Here is a 24,790-nt window from a genome sequence, read left to right as displayed (position 1 = left end):
AAATAACTACACAGTAAAGGGCTAATTCTTGTTATGAATTATAAGTGAGTTCATTAGAAGGGTTCTAGAAGCCTTATTGCAAACAGTTGATCTTCAAAGTAGATGGAAGTTAATACTGACCTAACCAAAGGGTTGACACTTTGACCTTTACCCACATCAGTTCAGAAATTCAGTAGTTTGAGTATGCTCTTGTCTCATTCCTGTTTCTTTTCTCACAATTAAATGGGAAAAACTGAAATGAATTAAAATGGATTACAATGCATACAAGGCTGTAGACCATATTTAGTTTAAAAGGTCATCGTGTGGGAAAACAGAAATCGTTTGGGCAAGATTAAGAAAAAAAGCTTCAAAACTGGTCAGTGAAGCTGCACATGTTTGGCACGCAGAAAATGAACATTCATTTACATCAGTGTCTATATGGTCCAGATTCAGAAAAGCACTTAAGCATCTGTATAACTCCAAGCACAGAAACAGTCCCATTGACTTCACATGCTTCAGTGCATTGCTAGATTGGGAGCTATGTGCATGTAACATTTGAGTGCAAGTCTGGAAGTTGACTTTGGAAAATTAGATCCTCTCTGTTGTAAGTGGTCCAGCTGAAATATATGAACATTTGGGTTTTTTGAACATGGCATCGAAATGGAAGGCTCTCTGTAACCGTGAAACTAAAGACACATATCAGTCTTCCAGAGTTTCTAGACTTGCTTTCTCTCTCTGGTTTTTGATTATGAAGGGACCACAAATTCAGTTTAAAGAACATGTCAAATGGTTACATAGTTGTGAGCAAAGTAAAACACCTCTAGGCTAGTGCTGAGAAATAAATCAAGGTTGTCAGGTCACAGAACAGTGTAACAGCAAAATGGACTTAAACAGGAGGTGAAAGAAATGCAGATGAATTATCATGTGTGACCAATGGTATCAAATTGAATGAAACTAAAACAAATGAACTAAGTCACTGAAAGGAGTTGTGCATAGTTTTAACTTTTTATAAGTCTCTTCTGTTTTAGTCTTCTCATTTGTAATCAGAAATGCAATGAGATGCAGTAAGTTATACATCTGTAATAACCTCTCTAGAAAGGAAATAAAAATTGATATTGTAATTTTAATTATATTAATTGTATCATTTAATTATATTAATGATATTGTATTGTACTGTGACACATGGCCTGATCTTGCAGACATTGCCGTGAATAGGCCTGGCAAGTGGGACTGCTCATAGTTGCAAGCCCAGTTGTGTTTGCAATCTGTAAAGTCACATTTCAGAACTCACTGCACTCACAGTGAGAGGCAGGTAAGCTCATTTCTCACCGTTTCAAACATAATAGATTTGAAAGGTCAACTCAGCTTGTATTTGATTTGATTTCTAGTGAAGAGACACTAGAAAAACAGCAGAAAGAAAACAAATCTGGTCACAGTAGCACCTCCACTTTATGAACTTGTTGGGGATTGAGGAGTGCATAAAACAGAGACATTCATAAAATTAAACATCTCAGAATTACAGTTGGTATAGTGCATACATTGCAGCATGGTGCATTGTTCACTTACTTCTTGACTTTCAGACCCACTGCGCAGTGATTTCCAATGCACTGAGCTCATCGGAATGTGAAGTGATGTTATCTCGTTCTTCATCGACATCACTTTCCTTATGTGATTTCCCTCTCCCCCCCAAATTGGGAAAAATTCATGAAACTTGTTATTCATAAGATTGCTGTTCATAAAATCGAAGTTCTGCAGTAAATTATAGGTTTAAAATTTTGACAAGCAGGTGGAGTGAAAAAATAATACAGAGACTGTGGAAAAAGGATCAGAAAGAAGTAACTGAATTAAAAAAATACTGAACTGGGCTTGCTTTACTCCTGTGACTGAGCGCTCAACAGGACAGGCTGGGGAGACCATCAGGGTGCTGATTACAGCCTCCTCATTCTTTGGGCCAGCTGGGGTCCTGACAAGAGGTAACAGCTCTATATTCCACTGATGAAGGGTCACTGTAAACACCTGTAGAGCACAGGCGTGGAAGCACAGAGCTCTAACACAGCTGCTCCACATCCTGCTTACCGGTGACATGCCCCCTCCTGCCTCCTATGTTGGGAGGGGTTGAGAAGCAATACACTTTTATCAGCAAGAACTTTCCTTCTAACAAGCGAGTTCCCTGCTGGCCAGTTGCATCTACTGTCCAGCCCATCTGCACTTCCGAAGTGGCACAAAGGAGTTGGATCTCATTACGGAATTGTGTGTGTGTGTGTGTGTGTGACCCATTTTTGCCGGTGTAACTTTTAGAAAGTTGTTCTAGCCCTTAGACATAGTATAAGCATCTCTTTAACTTTAAAAAAGTTTGTTTTTCAATTTGGATTGTCATTGGAGGGAGGAGGAAATGGGCTTAAATTATGGGGAGAAATGGGTGAATAATTCTAGTTGAAACATTTGGAATAATTGAATGTGATTTGAAAAAAACCCAATTCTCCCCCCTGTGCCCTCATGCCTAATCACAATCCACATAGCATTACTTCAAGTTTTCACTGTTGAGCCAAAAAGTAACTCTCACAGAACAGCTGTAATTATGAGGTTTTTGATCTACTCATTGAAGTCTTTGAGACAGTATCATTAGTGAGATTAAACTTTTTAGAAAGTTTTGTCTATATTTTACATGCTTCACTAGGTAAAGAAAAGGTTTTAAGCAGGAAAATGCTTTGCAATTCTATGCAGACATTTTTCCCTCTCCAAAACTCCATTTATTGAAGCATTTTACTAATGCACTGTATTACTAAAGGACAGCTGTACTTCCCTCTCCCCTCCAGTATCTGGGATTTCTAGGAAATTATGTATAAATAGTTGAATTCCTGACTTTTAAATTATTTAATTATAGCCTTGTGTGTATCAGAGCTTTCAGTGCAGATGTTAGTCTTTCTTTATTACAGATATTTTGAAAGTAAAGAAGAATTTTTTTTATTTCTTTACCTCAAAATGCTGTCTGCTACCCCAAAATGCCAGAATGTAAAAAAAAGAACAAAACAAAAAGGAATAAAGTTATTTTGGTGTTAAGGTACAGAGTTGAGACGTTGTTGTTATTTATATAGTTCCTAAAGTTTGCTGTTTGCTTTACAAGGTAGTAAAACAGACACAGTCCCTGTCCTGAAACACTTACAACCTAACTATAGTCGTGACGCAAGAGAAAGGAACAAACACCTGGGTATAGGTTTGATGTTTGTGTGTGGGGGGAATAGAAGGCGTATATGCAGGTGATGATAAGATCGCATGGTTATTCAGGTAACATGTATAAATGTCTTATTGGTCTCAGAATATGTATATGGACACATATACATGTGTCAATACACATATTGTGTATATATAAAATATATATAAAAGCACCTCTTCAATGCTTTTAGATCAGTCATTTTCCTGCCAAGACCTTAAATTTTGCCTGATTTTTCTTTATTTTCTTTATTATTTATTATCTCTTTATAGCAGAACCTGATTCCTGAACCCTTTCTGCAGAGCCACTGTTTTTCTAAACACATTACATTGCTCATCATAGATAAAGTGCCGCCATACCTTCAACCAGCCTCATCCTCATTCCACCATGCAACTCTCCTCTTCCCTCCACTTCAGGTGTTGACCACAGTTTTCCTTTCAAGGCCCTCTCCCAACCCACATTCCCTTCTCTCATCTCAAATCTTTCTCCCATTCATAATGAGCCAGTAATACAAGAAATCACAGGGCTGTAGGGAGGCAATTGAAGCTCTAACAAGTAGCTGCTTTATATTGCTGATGAAGCAATCTCTACCTCTTGCGGGCTAACCCCTCACCTGAGACGTAGAGGGTGCACTTCTGCCCCGAGTAGTTGCAAGTGACCATTGGGAATCAGTGCTCCTGTATGAAGGGGAAGAGAAAATCAACAGAAATATTATTAATTCAGTCCTTACTAAAACACAGTTTTGAATATAATTTCAATCCACCTACATTGAACTTATTGTGGCAGGTATGTCAAGATGTATCTCTGACAGGTCTGTCTACTTCTGTACTACAATTCTAATTTCTATTTTGTAGCAGGTTACTATTTAACATGATTCAGTGAGAAGGGATATATACCTATTTAAATGTCTCGTTCTTCAATTTTTTTTCCAGACCAAGCAGTAACATAAAGAAGTCCCAAGAGATAAGAAGGAAAGAAAAACAGAGACACAGATCATTGTGCTCTGAAAGTATTTGTACAAAGGTAGGACAGTTTTTATTTTCTTCCTAAACATTTATCTTCTTTTACCAATTAACACTAGGTGAAATCAGATCTCATGGCATAAAATACCATGATTGTGTTGTGTTCATAAAATGATATATCACATTCTGTATTAAGTTGCATTTTCAAGCTTGGCATAAACAGTTTGTGATAAGTAGAAACTAAAAAATGTAAGTTTTTCTAGTTGATAAAGAGCTCAGATCAAATGTATTAAAAAAGAAAAGCGGACAAACAGTGTCCCATGGCATCTCATGTTTAAGAAATTACACTTAATAAATGATGATGTTCGTAGCTGGGCAAAACAGGGAACAAACTTCAGAACAAGTCATACCAGGAAACAAATGCTCCTCTGAAGATATTGAAGTTTGAAGATTCTTATTATGCGAGTAAATACAATTTTTTCCCCCCTCTTCCACACTCCCTTACAGTTTTTGTTACGGAGCCATCCACTCACGGGTTCTTCAGTCCCACAGTTTTGGTCACAAGAGTAAAAAGCCTGTTTTGGAAGTTTTGAAGTTACTTTGATTCTGCTTTCTGTTCTTTTTGTATTTGCTCTGCACAGGCCTTTCACCACTAAGAAGAGATAGCATTGCTAGAATTCAGCAGTGGCTGCTGAATAGACATCTGTGTTTTAATATATGACTTTTGTGAAAGAAAACTCTTATTTTGGGATCTTGAATACAGTAGTGTCCATCAGAACAGATGCTATCTCTGTTGTGCAGTTCATAGGCATGGGTGGCCGTACAGACATTTCACTTTGATTTGTGTGTTTCAGATTATTTCCCAACTTGATGAACTGTACAGTAGACTTAAAACAATGTAAAGAAAGTGATAGGTAACAAAAAACATTGACGTGAACCAAATGGTGCTGCTGTTCCTAAGAGTCAGCATTCACTGCATCTTTTCTCTCTAAAGGTTTTATTTTGTACAGTTCAAGAATCTTGTCCAAAATGGTACCAAGTCATTCATGAGCTAAATGCAGTTCCATAAAAGTCAACTGTTACCATCATTTTTTGAAGCTAGATTGCTGTCTGAAAAAAAACACTATTAAAGATGCTCAAAAGCTCATTTGGGTGGTAACCAAATTTTCTCTAGGAAGCCTTCAGGTCGTCTGGCTTTGCTGAAGGCTGGTTTGATTCACTAGGGTCTTGAGTTCCTGTCACAGTGCCCTTGCTGCCCAGTTGAGACCCTGTTCTCTTGCTGGGCAATGTTGCCATGCAGCAGATTCCCTGGGGCCATATGGCTGAGTGACAGCCAGCCATACCTAAGCTGACAGCCATTTGAATGTTGAATTGGCTCATGGACAGGTGCCTGCTCCCCAGCAGTGAGGTGGTCTGGCCTTCCTCTGTGACTCTTACTCTCCCTGTGCCTTGCTAGTTGCTTCTATAGTTTGAGCTCTTAAATTTTGATGCTCCTTAGAAACAACTTAGATAGAGAGGGATGATGCATTATCTTCTTTTGGCAGGGACCAGTACCTTACACTCGGACTTGTGACTGTAAAATGCATAGTAGCATGAAGACCTGGGAGAAGGGCAGAATCTGGGGGGAGCATGGGCTGTTATAGCAGAAATAAGGGAGAAACAAGACAGAACTGGTGGGGGTGGGAATCAAATCAGTATCTTAGATGTCTATATACTAATGCAAGAAGTATGGGGAATAAGCAGGAAGAACTCAAAATGCTAGTAAATACACATGACATAGTTGGCATCACGGAGACTTGGTGGGATAATACGCATGACTGGAATATTGGTATAGAAGGATACAGCTTACTTAGGAAGGACAGCAGGGCAAAAAGGAAGGAGGTGTTGTCTTATATATTAAAAATGTATACACTTGGACTGAGGTTGACATAGAAATAAGAGACAGCCCTGGTCTACACTAGGTGTGGGGGGGTCAACCTAAGGTACGCAACTTCAGCTACGCAGATAGCATAGCTGAAGTCGGCGTACCTTAGGTCGACTTACCTGGCGATGAGGATGGCGGCGAGTCGACCACTGCTGCTCCCCTGTCGACTCCGCTTCTGCCTCTCTTGAGCTGGAGTTCCCGATCCGGTGGGTAGTGAAGACCTGCCCACAGACTTGTTGAAAGTCTCTGGGCAAGGATAAAAGGGGTAAAAAACAAGGGTGATGTCATGGTAGGGTCTACTACAGACCACCAAACCAGGAAGAAGAGGTGGATGAGGCTTTTTTTAAACAACTAACAAAATCATCCAAATCACAGGACTTGGTGGTGATGGGGGACTTCAACTACCCAGACAGATGTTGGGAAAATAACATAGCAGGGCACAGATTATCCGACAAGTTCTTGGAATGTGTTGGAGACTATTTATTATTTCAGAAGGTGAAAAAAGCTACTGGGGGTAGGCTGTTCTAGATTTGATTTTGACAAATAGGGAGGAACTGGTTGAGAATTTGAAAGTGGAAGGCACCTTGGGTGAAAGTGATCATGAAATTGTAGAGTTCATGATTCTGAGGAATGGTAGGAGGGAGAACAGCATAATAAAGAATGGATTTCAAGAAGGCAGACTTTAGCAAACTCAGGGAGCTGGTAGGTAAAATCTCATGAGAAGCAAGTCTAAGGGGAAAAACAATTGAAGACGATTGTCAGTTTTTCAAAGAGACATTATTAAGGGTACAAAAGCAAACTATCCCACTGCGCAGGAAAGATAGGAAGTAGGGCAAGAGACCACCCTGGCTTAACCAGGAGATCTTCAATGATCTAAAACTCAAAAAAGAGTCCTGCAAAAAGTGGAAACTCGGTCAAATTACAAAGGATGAATATAAACAAATAACAGAAGTATGTAGGGACAAAATTAGAAAAGCCAAGGCACAAAACATGATCAAAGTAGCTAGGGACATAAAAGGAAACAAGAAAGCATTCTACAAATACATTAGAAGCAAGAGGAAGACCAAGGACAGAGTAGGCCCGTTACTCAATGAGGGCGGAAAAACAATAACAGAAAATGTGGAAATGGCAGAGATGCTTAATGACTTCTTTGTTTCGGTTTTCACCAAGAAGATTGGTAGTGATTGGACGTCTAACATAGTGAATGCCAGTGAAAATGAGGTAGGAACAGAGTCTAAAATAGGGGAAGAACAGGTCAAAAATTACTTAGACAAGTTAGATGTCTTCAAATCACCAGGGCCTGATGAAATGCATCCTAGAATACTCAAAGAGCTGACTGAGGAGATATCGGACTCATTAGCAATTATCTTTGAAAAGTCATGGAAGATGGGAGACATTCCAGAAGACTGGAAAAGGGCAAATATAGTTCCCGTCTATAAAAAGGGAAATAAAGATAACCTGGGGAATTACAGACCAGTCAGCTTAACTTCTGTACCTGGAAAGATATTAAGAGAAAATAATTAAACAATCAATTTACAAACACCTAGAAGATAATGAGGTGATAAGTAACAGTCAGCATGGATTTGTCAAAAACACATCATGTCAAACCAACCTGATAGCTTTCTTTGACAGGGTAACAAGCCTTGTGGATAGGGGGGAAGCGATAGATGTGGTATATCTTGACTTTAGTAAGGCTTTGGATACTGTCTTGCATGACCTTCTCATGAACAAACTAGGGCAGGGATCGGCAACCTTTGGCACGCAGCCCATCAGAGAAATCCGCCGGCGGGCCGGGGCGGTTTGTTTACCTGCAGCATCCACAGGTTCGGCCGATTGCAGCTCCCACTGGCCCTGGTTTGCCATTCCAAGCCAATGTGGGCTGTGGAAAGCGGCATGGGCCGAGGGATGTGCTGGCTGCCACTTCCCGCAGCCCCCATTGGCCTGGAATGGTGAACTGCGGCCAGTGGGAACTGCGATCGGCCGAACCTGCGGACGCTGCAGGTAAACAAACCATCCTGGCCCGCCAGCGGATTTCCCGGATAGGCTGCGTGCCAAAGGTTGCTGATCCCTGAACTAGGGAATTACAACCTAGATGGAGCTACTATAAGGTGGGTGCATAACTGGTTGGAAAATCGTTCCCAGAGAGTAGTTATCAGTGTTTCACAGTCACGCTGGAAGGGCATAACGAGTGGGGTCCTGCAGGGATCGGTTCTGGGTCCGGTTCTGTTCAATATCTTCATTAATGATTTAGATAATGGCTTCATTAATTATTTAGATAATGAGTACACTTATGTAAAGTTTGCAGACGATACAAAGCTGGGAGGATTTGTAAGTGGTTTGGAGGATAGGATTAAAATTCAAAACGATCTGGACAAACTGGAGAAATGGTCTGAAGTAAATAGGATGAAATTTAATAAGGACAAATGCAAAGTTCTCCACTTAGGAAGGAACAATCAGTTGAACACATACAAAATGGGAAATGACTGCCCAGGTAGGAGTACTACAGAAAGAGATTGGGGGTCATAGTGGATCACAAGCTAAATATGAGTCAACAGTGTAATGCTGTTGCAAAAAAAGCAAACATAATGATTAAAGGTCTAGAAAACATGGCCTATGAGGGAAGATTGAAAAAATTGGGTTTGTTTAGTCTGGAGAAGAGAAGACTGAGAGGGGACATGATAACAGTTTTCAAGTACATAAAAGGTTGTTACAAGGAGGAGGGAGAGAAATTGTTCTTCTTAACCTCTGAGGATAGGACAAGAAGCAATGGACTTAAATTGCAGCCAGGGCAGTTTAGGTTAGACATTAGGAAAAACTTCCTAGCTGTCCGAGTGGTTAAGCACTGAAATAAATTGCCTAAGGAGGCTGTGGAATCTCTATCATTGGGGATTTTTAAGAGTAGGATGCACAAATACCTGTCAGGGATGGTCTAGATAATACTTAGTCCTGCCTTGAGTGCAGGGGACTGGACTAGATGACTTCTTGAGGTCCCTTCCAGTTCTGTGATTCTATGACATAGGTATATGATGACATGACTACACAATGAGATGGTTTGATCAGTGTAAACAAAGCTACAATAGATGCAGCACTGAAGCTGCCTATTAGGTACAGAAACACATGGCACTAGTAATGGCTAGACATCAAGAAATAGAACCTTGGGCATCACTATGTACATGGGAGAGGTGGGAATTGATTTCAGTGGAGCTGCAAGACAAAACCACCCTATAAGCTTTAAACAGCTTGACTGTATGCAGTGGGATCCAATCACAGGCAATGGAGAAGGTAGGGGGATCAGAGTTTAGCCCTTTTCCCTCATCAGTCAGCCATGGCAGCCTGCCTTGTGGCCCTTTCCTCTAGCTGGTCTGTCCTAATCTGCATCTTCAAAGAGTGTCTCACCCAGACATACGCCCACTTTTTCTGTCACACTGAATCCTGCTGGCAGTGTCCGTCTGCCTCTGTGAAGGAAACGTTTCTCCATTCAGCATTTATTTAAAGGGACACAGGTTTGTTTTTTTTCAATTGGTTAATTGTAAAAATGCATTTGTCTGGAAGAGCACCTTTTAAATAGGAGCCATTTAAAATAATAAGCATTTAAAATAATCCTTTAAAAATTGTTAAATAGGTTTTTATACTCCCTTATTTATATTTAGAAGGGTCTTTTGAGTGGGTCTAAAATGAGCATATAGTCAGACCTTTTTCCAGCCCCCTTTCTCTTTTTGCATAATGATGTTTGCTGCTGTTGCCCATTTTCATTTTCAGCTATGCTGCTACTATTACTGGTAAACACCTACTTTCAGGGCCTAGAAAGTTCATGTACCATCAGCAAAACAGTAAAACTAACTAAACACAGAGTTTAAACACAAAGCAAACAAACTAAAATAAGAGAGGGAAAATATTTCTCTAAACTATTTAGTTAATAGAAATCTTAATGGCTTACTTGTAGGTACAATAGTAGGTACAAATAGAAATGTGATTTTCAAATCAATAGTATTCCTTTAAAAAGAAATTGAAAATGGTTTCCTGTTCTAACAAACCTGGCTCATGACAAAACCTCTAGATAATTTTCAAAAACTTGACAACAAAAATCCTCTTTTAAAAGTTGTGTATGCATTTTTCAACACTTCTGTAGCAGTGAAAAGTACAGTAGTTCTTAAATTTCAGCAAAAAAGATGGTGAAACGATGCTTTGTGAATCACAAAAAATCTCACTAAGGAACTGTCGGCATTTTGAAAAATGAGAGAAATTGACTGAGGAATGATGATTTTTTTTAAAGAAAAAAAAAGAATCTGAGCTGCCAATCTATCCTTTGTGAAAGCAAAAGTTTATAGAATGAGGAGTACTTTTGGCACCTTAGAGACTAACAAATTTATTTGAGCATAAGCTTTTGTGGGCTAAAGCCCACTTCATCAGATGCATGCAGTGGAAAATACAGTAGGAAGATATATACACACACACACACACAGAGAACATGAAAAAATGGAGGTTGCCATACCAACTCTAACGAGACTAATCGATTAAGGTGGGCTATTATCAACAGGAGAAAAAAAAACTTCAGTGATAATCAGGATGGCCCATTTCAAACAGTTGACAAGAAGGTGTGAGTAACAGTAGGGGGAAAATTAGCATGGGGAAATAGTTTTTAGTTTGTTTAATGACTCATCCACTCCCAGTCTTTATTCAAGCCTAATTTAATGGTGTCCAGTTTGAAAATTAATTCCAGTTCTGCAGTTTCTCGTTGGAGTCGGTTTTTGAAGTTTTTATGTTGAAGAATTGCCACTTTTAGGTCTGTAATTGAGTGTCCAGGGAGGTTGAAGTGTTCTCTGACTGGGATTTTGAATGTTATAATTCTTGACGTCTGATTTGTGTCCATTTATTCTTTTGTGTAGAGACTGTCCGGTTTGGCCAATGTACATGGCAGAGGGGCATTGCTGGCACGTGATGGCATATATCATATTGGTAGATGTGCAGATTAACGAGCCTCTGATAGCATGGCTGATGTGGTTAGGTCCTATGATGGTGTCCCTTGAACAGATATGTGGACAGAGTTGGCAACAGGCTTTGTTGCAAGGATAGGTTCCTGGGTTAGTGCTGGTGTGTGGTTGCTGGTGAGTATTTGCTTCCAGTTGGGGGGCTGTCTGTAAGCAAGAACTGGCTTGTCTCCCAAGATCTGTGAGAGTGATGGGTCATCCTTCAGGATAGGTTGTAGATCCTTGATGATGCGCTGGGTAGGTTTTAGTTGGGGGCTGAAGGTGATGGCTAGTGGCCTTCTGTTGCTTTCTTTGTTGGGCCTGTCCTGTAGTAGGTGACTTCTGGGTACTCTTCTGGCTCTGTCAGTCTGTTTCTTCACTTCTGCAGGTGGGTATTGTAGTGTAAGAACGCTTGATAGAGATCTTGTAGGTGTTTGTCTCTGTCTGAGGGGTTGGAGCAAATGCGGTTGTATCTTAGAACTTGGCTGTAGACAAAGGATCATGTGGTGTAGTCTGGATGAAAGCTGGAGGCATGTAGGTAAGTATAGTGGTCAGTAGGTTTCCAGTATAGGGTGGTGTTTATGTGACCATCGCTTATTAGCACTGTAGTGTCCAGGAAGTGGATCTCTTGTGTGGACTGGTCCAGGCTGAGGTTGATGGTGGGATGGAAATTGTTGAAATCATGGTGGAATTCCTCAAGGGCTTCTTTTCCGTGAGTCCAGATGATGAAGAAGTCATCAATGTAGCTCAAGTAGAGTAGGGGCTGTCAAAGTTCCTTCCCCACTCTGAATTCTAGGCTACAGATGTGGGGACCTGCATGAAAGACCACCTAAGCTTATTTTTACCAGCTTAGGTTAAAAGCTGCCACCACCAAAGTGTTACACAAAGAACAGGGGAAGTGCCCACTTGGAAATGTCTCCCCCCCAAAAAAAATCCCCCCAAGCACTACACCCCCTTTCCTGGGGAGGCTTGATAAAAACCCTCACCAATTTGCATAGGTAAACACAGACCCAAACCCTTGGATCTTAAGAACAATGAAATGCAATCAGGTTCTTAAAAGAAGAATTTTAATTAAAGAAAACGTAAAAGAATCACCTCTGTGAAATCAGGATGGTAAATACCTCACAGGGTAATCAGATTCAAAACATAGAGAATCCCTCTAGGCAAAACCTTAAGTTATAAAAAGACACAAAAACAGGAATATACATTCCATTCAGCACAACTTATTTGATCAGCCATTTAAACAAAACAGAATCTAACGCATATCTAACTAGATTGCTTACTAACTCTTTACAGGAGTTCTGACCTGCATTCCTGCTCTGGTCCCGGCAAAAGCATCACACAGACAAAAACCCTTTGTTTCTCCTCCACTCCAGCTTTGAAAGTATCTTGTCTCCTCATTGGTCATTTTGGTCAGGTGCCAGCGAGGTTATCTTAGCTTCTTAACCCTTTACAGGTGAAAGGGTTTTTCCTCTGGCCAGGAGGGATTTAAAAGTGGTTAGCCTTCCCTTTATATCTATGACAGGGGCGTTAGGGGTCAAAAGCTGAGGTAGCGTTGTTCTAAGTCAGCCATAAAAATGTTGGCATACTGTGGGGCTACACGGGTACCCATAGCAGTGCTGCTGACTTGAAGGTATAGACTTCATAAAAGTTTCATTTATTAAATAATAAAATATATTACAGGGAAAGATGTATCTGAAATTAAAATATTTTTTTCAATAAAAGTACTTGCAGGTTCTGATTTATTTGAGAATCTTGGGTAGTGACATTCTAATGAGCAAAGTGTGACTGATTCTAATGAGCAGAAACTGACTTCAGTTCTTGGGACCACTTGAGTGTGTGTGAAGGATTTTGGATTGATTGGCTTTTTTTTACCTTAAGTGCATGGAAGCATGAAAGCACAGGATTCAGAGACTGTGAAAATAAATTAAATTCACTGGACCGCGTCCTTCAGCTGCTTGCTTGGTAGCTCTGTTGTAACACATTTCTTCAAGATGGTAGATGCTGAAGGAGGAATAAAAGGAATATATTTTACCCTCAGTGGGATGGCTGATACAGTTTTCATAGGTGATAGGCAGTGAATTAGACTTAACGCAATTTTATGCCACAGTTCTGCCAACCCAAACATTCAAAAATCGTGAGTTAACCCCACATCGTGTAAGTGGTGCAAAAAATCTTGAAATTATTTTTTGAAGTTTAAATAGTGTTTTTTGATCTGTCTGCAGATTTTTGAACCCCCTATGCACTCCCCCACTAGGTGTGCATAGTTACAGCATTGACATCGCTCCCAAAATTATTGTGAGTAATGCGATTTTGGCTTCTCTGGCAGGAGCTCTCATTAGAGGTCCCATCCAAGATCAGGATTCTGTTGTACAAATACAAAGAGCCAGTCCCTGCTCTGAAGAACTTATAGTGCTAAGCATAGTGATGGTTGTGTGACATGGGAGCAGGAACTGGGACTTGCCAACCTTCTGTCTTATAGGGACCAACAAATATTTAGTAGAAGGGAACGACTTCTAATCCTTGCTGAGCTTGGAACGGGAGTGTTGTCATTTCTTGTGTTTTTTTGTGAGTGACAGGAGTTTTGCTGTCAAAACTAGCTAGCACCAGTTTCCTGGTGATGCAAACGCTCCAGGCCTGGAACAAATTTGAGCCTTCAGATTGGCTGCATGCCCCACTTGCACACCTCCTGGGACAGAATAATCAATCAGAGCTGCTGTAGGCGGAGCTCCCTCCCTCTCACTGCAGCAACCCAAAGCTGTTCTCACAGGTGCGGGGGAGAGAGCAAAGAGCCAGGCTGCTCCACTGCCACCTCTCCCCCTGTTTTCCCTGGAGACAAGATAGTGCCTCTGCTCCTCCCCCCACGCTCCTCCCTTCCTGCAGCATCCAACCTATGAAGGGGCAGAAAGGACGGGAAAAGCCCTTGGAGTTGTAAACATGTTTTTACCCTACATCAGTGGGACTTAAAGACAGATTTAAAGTTGAGCACCTGATTAACTGTCTGCTTATGCCGAATCACAGCCACAGCATCTGACAAACTTGCTTGACTTGATGTGTAAAGATATTTAAATCAATATTAGTAAAAACACAGTACTACTTAAATCTCAGATAGCCTCTATATTTTTACTTCTTTTTCTTTCCCTGTAACAAACATCTTCCTACCTTTTCCTCCTCAAGCTTTTTCTACTCCTCTGACTCCCACTGAAATGAATGATTTTTGCTGTTAACTTCAGTGGGGCCAGGATTTTGCCGTTGCTGGCTTAGTATGTGAAAAGAATGCAGTCAGGTGCAATAGGTAACTCCTGATTGCATAATTTTAGTACTGCTACCTTGCCTGAGGGGGAAGCAATAGGAACTGAAGAGAGACTGGGGAAAGAGATGTAGATCAGAAGGGTAGCAGGAAAGAAAGGGTGACCAGACAGAGGAAAGGTGAAACACAGGGCGAAGCGTAAGATATAGACTATCTACAACAGCGGAGGTTGTAAACACAGGACAGATGGAACAAAACACGTGGGAGTGAGGATTAGAACAGGAGGAAAAACCGCCCTACTCCTCTCCCTCCCTTTACATTCAGGAGGGTGGAGGGCACGCTTCATATAGAATTTGAAATGCACATTTATTGTGGGAGCCAATGGTTTTAGAAAACCCTCAATTTTGGTTTTTAAGATATTGAATATGGTATATTAATCCCTGTTTAAAGAAGAGCTGCCATTCAGGAACATTTCTAGAGAGGCATTATTGCTCTTTACTTCTTCATTTCACTCTCTCATTTTTTTTAGTTTATTGTATTTCCTAAAATTTATGAATGGCAGATATTTTTATTGCTGAAATTTCTGCAAGCTTGAATGAATTCTTTGTGTCATAAATATCTGAAAGAATCAGGAGATTGTATACTAGACGTAGGATTAATTTTGCCTAGAGGGGAGAGATTGGAGTAAAATATTTTCTAGTTATGCTTGAAATGTGGGAGGAAAATAAAATAATTAGGTGATAAACTTCTCCACTAAGGTGAATTATATCCTAGAATTCCAGTGAAGTACCATATTAAAAAAAACAATCACCATAAAAGGTAGGATTATTTTACCATAGCATAGCAGCCCAGACACAGGCAGGCATCCAAATAGAGGCTTTTTGTTACTCAGTCTTGGCCAGGCATATATTCAATGGAATCTCTTCTCCCTGAGGTACAGATTCTTATATAAAATTAATCCAAATGTCTCTTTGAGCTGCCAGGCCGAAGGCAGGGCTGCCCCTCCCCCACCATCCTATTTCAGTGATCCTAATGGATCCTCTGTGACCACAGGGGCTGGTCCTTGTAGCATAGTAAAACCTTAGTGTCCATAGGGATTGGGTGGCTCATAAACATCTAGATATAGTTAATACCTAGACCTTTGGTAGAGGAAGCTCTGTAAATAGATTTGGATCTATAATACAGAAGATTTGGAAATGCTGAATTTGTTTAGAATAGTCTGCATACGTGTAACTTCATGCATGAGTTTCCTGAAGTGACAAACAAAAGAGAATCAGTGAACCTCATAATTAATCCAAATTTCAGAAAAGCTTTTGATACTATACTACACAAAAGATCAATTTACAAGGTTAGTTAGAAAGGGACCCCTGGAATGGATTATAGCAGCATACAAAAGACAAAGGATCGCAGTTCAAGGTGGAGAGAGAGATGAGCTGGTTTGTGCAAGTGTCTCTATTTTTTTATTATTTTGTTTGTAAATGGGCAAAAAAGGATGCAGTTTCTCCCAGGGCTACATTTTCTGTTTTGAAATTGTAGAAAAGTTAGCAAATATAAATGAAAAGACATGCTAAACTCAGATGATCTGGACTGATTTATACTGCTTGAGTTCATGCAATATAGCATAGAGTAATCTTGGATAATGAGGCTAAAGACTACAAAGAATTTAGTATTTGTGTGTCCCATCAGCATTCAAAGCTGATGTCCTTTCGCATAGAATATAGCTAAACCTTTAACAGCAGGAACATTTTAACAAATTTATATAGTACTGTATGCCTAAATAGGTAGGGAGAATAATACAATACAGTACATTAATTTTAATTCTGAATTAATCTTTTAAGCAAATTGTATCCCAAATTGTTTATGCCTGCAAAAGTCAGTTGTGCATTATAAACTACTGAGCATAGATGGGCTGTAAAGGGCTGATATTTGTAGTGAAACTAGACATTTCTTTAAAAAGCTATTGTTCACAAAATTGACAGTTCAGGTTTAGATCCCTAAAGCTATGTATACACTGGCAATTGAATGACAAAACTTTTGTCTTTCAGAGGTGTTAAATACCCCCCCCCCAAAAAAAGACAAAAGTTTTGCTATGACAAGTGCCAGTATGAACAACGTGTTGTCAGCAGGAGCGTTCTCTTGCCAACAACGCAAATGCCGCTCATTGGAGGTAGACGTTTTTTGTCGGCAGGAGAGCCGACAAACAGCAGCTACACTGCATGACTTTTAGCAGCACAGCTATCACAACACAGCCATGTCGCTAAAAGCTGTGTAGTGTAGATATAGTCTACGTCACACTTTGAGTTGGCTTCACTATGATTCAGAAAACTCCCACCAAACCCTAAACTCACACAGTGCCTACATTTTCAGTGTAAAAGTTCCCTTGGCACCTAAGTTTCTGCCTGTGAGTATGTGCTTTGCTGCCTCACTAGTTGTCCAGGTAGCTCTCTCCCACCAAAGCTCCAGAACAATTCATGAACCAGGGAAGATAGGCAGGGGAAACCTAAATCGAATGTGGGGCCTGATCTGGTAATTGTACTTAGAGGCTGCCTACCAAATTGGGTCCTATTCAAAATCTAGTGGGGTTGGAAGTGGTCACGGTGATGGTGCTGACCTTATAACTTTTAGCACAGTTAGTGCACTCCCCTGGGAGGTGGAAGACCAGTGCTTGATTTGTAATGAAAGATGTGCAGGGGCTCAAGCAATTAGATGCCAGGGCTCAAGCAATTTATATTACATTCATAACTGATGCAGCAACCCCAGAGGTGCCGGCCCTATGAACTGCCAAGCCTAGAGGGAAAGGGGCTCAGCCCTAGCAAGCTGTGACACAAATTAAGCACTGTGGGAGACCCATGTTCAATTTCTCCCCTGTGCCTGGTGGGGAGATAGAGTTTGAATAAGGGTCTACCACCTCTAAGGAGTGTGGGCTGACCACTGAGAAATAGGTTATTAGGATGTGGGTTCCCTTAGTCTCTTATTGAAACTATTCCACTGTGGGTAAATAATTAAAAAGTCATCGGATCAGGGGAACTGGACCCTGGGTCTCTCACCTACCAGGTGGGTGCCCTAACCACTGCTTGACAGAATTGTTCTCTATGGACCAGAGGCTCTCTAATTATATATCCACAGTGCAACAGCTTCACCAGGAGAAGTTGAGGAAACCCCACATCGGAATATCCCCTAGCTCAGTGGTTAGAATACAGACTGGAGAAGTGGAATACCCCTGTTCAAATCCTTTTTCCCCTTCTGCCTGAAGGGGGGCAGAACTGAACTTTGGTCTCCCACATCCCAAGTGAGTACTCTAACCACTGGGCTAAAAGTTGTAGAGTTGGGTGGTGGATGTACTACCACCAGCTGTTATGTGTGGAGTTAGGTGCCTGCTTAAGGTATTATCACAAGAAACACCTTAGGTGCCTAAACTGCCTGACTCCAGGAGATGGGTTCCTGGTTGTGAATTGCAAGCAGCAACATGGGGATGGGTGTCTGAGTGGGGATGGAGGGACACGTGGATGGGGGGTGCAAGGACACATGGGGGTGCAGGGGCTCATGGGGACAGGGGTAGATGTGCCTGACTGCATGGGGGATGCTCCCTAATAATCCCTCCCCCCCCAAAAAAAACCCCCAAACCTGTTCCATACTTTTCCCACCCATACCCAATAGCTCTCCAAGTTCACACCCAGGCTCCTTCCCAGCAATTACTTCCCTCTCCTCCAGCTCCTCCATTACTCCGACTCCCACAAGCCCTTGTACTGCTTCTGAGGGGTGTGGGAAATAGGTTTCTGTATTGTAGTTTAAATGAATTATTACTCAGAGTTCTCTATTAATATGCCTAGTAAGGAATCTATTTGTAAAAAAAAAACATTTCCTGAATCTTTTTTTGTCTGTATTGTTACATACATACTTGCTGACAGGTATTCTGAAATAAATGACCAAAAATAATTGAAACTGGTGTGATTATATTGTGTTATTTTGACAAATAAAATATGCAGAATTTGAAAATGTGTGCAAATTTTTAATTTTTTGTTACAGAATTTTTATTTTTTTGGTGCAGAATCCCCCCAGGATTATTACATATTTGTCATTTATAGCAACTATGGTCTAGAAGCTTTCACTTAGTCTGAGTTCATTGGCTGTTTACTCACCTGTGTTTTGCTGAACCCAGCATTTCAAGACTCATTCATTATACATTAGTAATAAACTGTATCATTGGTGATTAACACTCTGTATTGTAGTAAAGTATTTTTGCTCTGTAAAACAATTATTTCCAAACTAAAAAGGTTACAGGGAGGTTTGTCGTGTCAGGGAATGTTTACAATCCGATTTTGTTACAATTTAAGTTTATGTTCTGTAACTTTTTTTTCTGACATGTTAGTCATGCTTTTGAATTAGCCAAGCTGCATTTTTTTTATAAAGTCTTGCACAATTGTATCAGCTCTTTGTGAGGAACTTTAACTTGATCTTTTACTGCTTTCTGCCTTTTTTTTCCTTAGTTCTGTAGAGTATAACTTTCAAATAATTTTGAAAGACCTCGCTCGTTTTAGTTCCCAGGTTACTTGCATACTTTTGTTACATAAATTTGAAGTCTCTTCACTTTCACTGTGGCAAACTATTTACATCAGAAAGAATGATGTAGCTGAGGGGAAAGAATAATCCAGAGGAAAAATGATGTTCAGATAAGAGTTTTGGCCAAAATTTTCAAACTTTAGTGCTTAACGGTTAGGCACGTAAATCTATATTCAGTCACCTAAATAAGTGGCCTGATTCTCAGAAGTGCTGACCAATTGTCTTCTGTGAGAGTTCCTCCCCTTTAATCCAGGACTGAGTTTAGTTTAGAATCCCAGTTTAGTCAAAATTAGATTCCATCGCTGGTGGCCCACAGAGCCTCTCTACCCACCTTACGGACTGTGAAAGATGTATAAACTATTCCATACTATTCCCCCTGGAGTCTCTAAGGGCTAGCCTCTACCTGAAAGTTTTACTGGGCTGTTATATTCTCAAGAAGTACTTCAAAGGAACTAGAGATAAATGAGGGGTAAAAATAGGCAGGCAGGAATGGACTTTATCCAGCCAGAGAAAAGAAAGAAAGATGTTGCAAGCACAACTTAAAGCCTTCAATGTGGACTGAAGGGAGCTCCTACTTCCTCTTCATCTCTCCCAAAAAAGTCTTTAGGTTTTTTGTTTTTTTTTAATGACCTAGTCTAGCCCACATATTCATCCCCACTTGTCAATAGATGTTTCAATAGGCTTCTCCAGTCCTATAGCTGGAGTAACTCTTTCAGCCTACATCATTTCAGCAAGTACTGAAGGCCCTCAGAATCTGGAGCAGTGTAATGTATGAAGATAACTTACTTGCACAAGTTCACTTCCTCCAAGTAATTGTACAACTTGCAGATGCTCAACTGTGTTTTGGACATGGGGGCACAATAATATACAGCAAGCAAACTGTTCATCTGAGTCTGCTTGCTAGAGCTAGCACCTGGTCTTACAGGATATGCACAGCTCAGGATAGTTTTAATTCATGAAAGACAAATGAATTTAATTAAGAATCATATATTTTAGCATTTTCCCTAGATTCACCACCATTCTTTTTAATATTTAATAGGATCAACATAGCACAATATTTACTAGTGAAGCCACAAGGGATAGTGGATAGTATTTTATTCTGTTTAATGTTTCTTACCATGTACAGCTTACATTTTTTCTTAAATATTTTCTATTTCACCCTCATGTAGGTGGGTCACTGTGTTACAGATCTGTTACTGTCTTGAGTTTGGGATGATTGAATTATTCATGCGGTGCAAAGTTGTGAAAGAGTTAAGTAGGTCATTCATGGAGAGCTGATGAAAACTGTTTACACCGTCATCATATATTGGTTGTATGGTACACATTTTAACAGGAAGTCATTTTAGAATTTTGTTAGTGTGTTTTAAATGCTTTCGTGTGTGTGTGTGTGTGTGTATTTTCTCGTCTCCATTATTTGAGAGTTTACTCTAGTTAAAATTTCACCATATTGAAAACAAAAGACTAAATTAAAAAAATTTAAAAAGCATAACACAAAAGATGCAGCGGAGTAGACTCTTCCCTTGATTCATATGCATGGCTTACATACATTAGAAGGAGTTATCTTGAAGTATTTTGCGTAACACTAAAATCTCTTTCATACATGCTTATTTAGTTTATTATAAATCTAATAAGATGTCTTTGGGATGTTAATATGCCCATTTAGAAGTGAAGTCAGAATCCTGGGTTATGATTTTAGGACCCTATTCAGGAAGGTACTTATGTATGTGTCTGACTTTAAGCATATGAGTATGCCTATTTACTTCAGTAGGCATAGTCACATTATTAGGTAACTTAACAGTTGAAGCCTTAACGATCAGTCAGGATTGAAACATGGTTACATTGTTAAGTTTATTTTTTGTTGATTAAAGTTAGAGTTATATAAGATTAAATCAAATCAATGAGAAGATCCAGGAAGTTAGAGAAGTGTAAAGAAATTCTGTGTTACGCCTTGGATTCTGATCAGTGACACACTTCTGAATTCTGGTCATTCACAAAAACTGCTGGTAGGAAGAAAAGGCCCCTCTGCGTGGTGATGTGAAAAGTGGAGGTGGGGTATAAGGGAAGGCCATGCCTGAATTCTTTTTTTGAGTAAACAATGAAGTTTTGTTCCCTTCTCCCACATGACTCCCCCAAAACAATATCTAGTGTGAAGCACAGATGCAGTTCACAGAACCTTCACAAAGTGTGCTACTTGTCAGCATTTTAACTTACGACCTTGTGAAATGACTGTACTCACTACAAAAATATGCTTTGTTTAGTCAGTTGAAAATTAATCACAGGTTTACGTAGGCTGATTTTGGTTTTGACTGATTTCCAGCACTGATGCAAATGTGACTGGCAACTATACTTAAAACTGCAAGGAAACTGTAGCAACTTCACATATGTTGAAGCCAAAGCATACCCCTGGATATATCTGATATTTGCTCACTGCTCTCTCAGAATTAAGTTATTAGAAATACAGAGCCTGATTCTGCAAACTATTGCTCGCATGAATAGTCTCTAATCGTGCAAGTAGCCCCAGTGAAGTTGATGAGATACATAAGTAAGTACTGCTGAATAGGTTTTGGCCCATGGATTCCAGGGGTAGGCAGCCTATGACACGTGTGCCAAAGGCAGCACACAAGCTGATTTTCAGTGGCACTCACACTGCTCGGGTCCTGGCCACCGGTCCGGGGGGCTCTGCATTTTAATTTAATTTTAAATGAGGCTTCTTAAATATTTTAAAAACCTTATTTACTTTACATACAACAATAGTTTAGTTATATATTATAGACTTACAGAAAGGGACCTTCTAAAAATGTGAAAATGTTTTACCGGCACGTGAAACCTTAAATTAAAGTGAATAAATGAAGACTCGGCACACCACTTCTGAAAGGTTGCAGACCCCTGGATTAGACAGAAACTATCCAAATCATTTTAAAAGCCCACCACAAAGAGTTTTATTATACTTAGTGAAACAGTCATTGCTACCCTTGCAATTACCATTTCCCCTGTATTGATGCAATATTTAATAGTGCACTGCCAAACAGGAATGGATTCACTTGGTCATTTAAAGCATTATTTTTTGAAGAGCTGGAGGAGGGGAAGATGGTGTAGAGAGAAGGTTTTATGCAATTTTATTTTTGCATACCAATGCCCAGGGGTACTTTAAAGGGAAGAGAGACACAAAAAGCTTCTGCAAGAAATATTAATAATCTTTATCGTGCTACATGGAATTAAATATGAGTTTGTTGTTAATAATCATTTGGGTTGCTAGGAAGTTTCAGGAAGAACATTTACAACATCATCTCAAAAAAAGTAGCAGTAGCCAATGGGCCAAATGTTGAGAACTCCATGCAATTCCGTGGGGTAACGAAGCGTGAAAGGTCAATATAATGGAACACCCCACCACCACCACCACCACCAGATTTTAGAGGTAGCGTAGTGTAATTTGGTGCAAGAAGATGAAAACTGCAAGAGCATCAGTGAGAGATTCTGGTAATCTATAAACAGAGTCTTTGTTAAATTAGATATTGAGGTGGTGGAAAAAGGGAATCGAGTGGCAAATGGTATATCACCAGTCCAAAATGGGGCATTGCCTTTTAAATTATTCTATACAGAGGCAGTAAAAGAGTAGCCACACACAACTAAAATTATTTTGCAGATTGAAGCACTGGTACCACTACTTCCAAATGCTCCCTTCCCCCATTAGTCCTCTTGAAGCACAACACTGACACAATTCTTTATCTCCTCACACAAGCCTGTTGTTGGTGCCATAACAGTACGTTCCCACAAACAGGTCTAACACATTAAAAATGCTTGAGGAGCAGGGATATGGCATGGTCAAGTGAGCTTGCTGTGGTGATGTACACTGACATAGGACAGAGCCATTCCGTAAGGGCACTGTATGACATGTGCGTTTGCACCTTGACAGGTGTCTGCATTGATCTCTGTTGTTGTGTATGGTGCAGTTGTGTCTGTTCAGTACGATAACTGCCTCTGACATCTGCTGAGTTTGACAGTATTTTCCCTGGGGGAGTTTGAGATCCAGCCTGCATCAGACCTTGCCTGTCAGTTATATTACTGTGCACTGCCCTGACTTTGCACCCATCACTATGATAGCATTATTTTACACGGTGTTCACTACAGTACTTTTCAGCCGTTTAGCATACCACTATACCTGTTTACATCCTGTGGGTTCATTTTGCATTCACTTTGCAGAATTTGTCCTAATAATGGCTATAGCTAATTAAACATTTGGATTGAGGCAGACATACATTCCCCTGTACAACTGGTGGAAAACACTGGGTGAAATGCTGGCCCCGTTGAAGTCGGTTGCAAAATTCCCTTGATTAGGCCATGCAGGTGAATGAAGATAGACACAGGGATGGATTTAAGTAGCAGGCTTTAACTTTATTAATTTAGCACCCACCCACAGTGTAATCTGCTCCATCTCCCTGACTCTTGCATACCAGGCATTTAAAGTGGGTCAGTTTTCTGGGTTACAAGGTTTTACCATATAACTCAAAACAGGCTCTGCTCCGCTTACCCGTAGGGTTCAGTTCACTCTTCTGAATCCTCCTTCCCTCACGGGGGATGGAGATTACCAAAGAGGGACCTTGCTCTGCAATGACTTAAGGTCTCCCCTTCCCCCATAGCCACGAGTCCACCATCAAACTCCCAGGGCTCTTTTAGATCTGGGAGCTGGATCTTTTAGCCTTTATCCACACTAGACACTATTCACAAGTTGCGACAACTAAACATTCCTACAAATTACTAATATTAATTTCGGAGTCCTGCTCTTATTTAACCTAACTACATGAGGCTGTGGGGAAAGCAAAAAACAAAAACAAAAAAACACAAACCTACCAGGCCACTGCCAATTTAGCCCCACTGGGAAAAATTTCTTCCTGACCCTTGAAACAGGCAATCAGTGAGACCTGCAACATTTTAAAAAACATGCTACAAGTATGGGGAAGGAGAGTGGGGCAGTCTCTAAAAGACCCAGGCAAAGGTTTATATTAATGAGGGGGAAGGAGGAGTGAGGGACCAATCAGCTCTCATGTCCTTTTGGCTGGCCAATGGCAAGTTGAAGAGTCCCTGTGTTAGAATAATAGAATCACAGGGTTAGAGGGGACCTCAGGGGCCATCTAGTCTAAACCCTACATGATTTATTGTGTCTAAACCATCCAAGAGAGATGGCTATCCAGTCTTCTTTTGAAAACCTCCAGTGGAGGAGCTTCCACAACCTCCCTAAGCAATTTGTTCCATTGTCCTGCTGTTCTTACAGTTAGGAAGTTTTTCCTGAGTTTTAATCTAAATCTGAAATGCTGTAGTTTGAACCCATTGCCTCTTGTCCTGCCTGCCCTCTGTGGAAGAGAGAACAACTTTTCTCCATCTTTTTTATCGCAGCCTTTCAAGTATTTGAAGATTGTTATCATGTCTCCCCTTAAATTCCTCTTTTCCAAACTAAATATACCCAGTTCCTTCAGCCTTTTCTTGCTTTCCATCTCTTTGATCATCTTTGTCACTCACCTCTGGATCCTTTCCGGTTTCTCTACATCCTTTCTATACATTGGTGACCAAAACTGGACATATAACTCCAGCTGTGGCCTAACCAGTGCTGTGCAGAGCACTACTATCACCTCCTGTGATCTGCATGCTGTCAAGGTTCCTTCCCCACTCTGAACTCTAGGCTAGAGATCTGGGGACCTGCACGAACCCCCCCCCCCGCCCCAAGCTTATTCTTACCAGCTTAGGTTAAAAACTTCCTCAAGGTACAGACTTTGATTTGTCCTTGAACCCTATGCTGCCACCACCAAGCGTATTAAAGAACAGGGAAAGAGCCCACTTGGAGACGTCTTCCCCCCCAAAATATCCTCCCAAGCCTTACACCCCCTTTCCTGGGGAAGGCTTGATAAAAATCCTCACCAATTTGCATAGGTGAACACAGACCAA

The 24,790-nt window shown here is 40.4% G+C and overlaps 1 protein-coding gene across 21 annotated transcripts in view; it reads left to right on the top strand.

The window, feature by feature from the left end:
* The window catches only part of NRCAM (neuronal cell adhesion molecule), a 298,298-nt gene that overhangs the window by 122,836 nt on the left and 150,672 nt on the right, over positions 1-24,790 (top strand). For all 21 annotated transcript variants that reach the window (XR_012156792.1, XR_012156791.1, XM_073328057.1 and 18 more), the window contains one exon: positions 4,123-4,213. The gene's annotated coding sequence lies outside the window, so the exon portion shown is untranslated. The remainder of the gene's footprint in view (positions 1-4,122; positions 4,214-24,790) is intronic.

This window comes from Lepidochelys kempii, chromosome 1 (assembly GCF_965140265.1).
Source record: "Lepidochelys kempii isolate rLepKem1 chromosome 1, rLepKem1.hap2, whole genome shotgun sequence".
In the NCBI taxonomy this organism is placed as follows: Eukaryota; Metazoa; Chordata; order Testudines; family Cheloniidae; genus Lepidochelys; species Lepidochelys kempii.
Note: the sequence above shows the minus strand (reverse complement) of the source record. Positions and strands in the feature narration are given on the sequence as shown.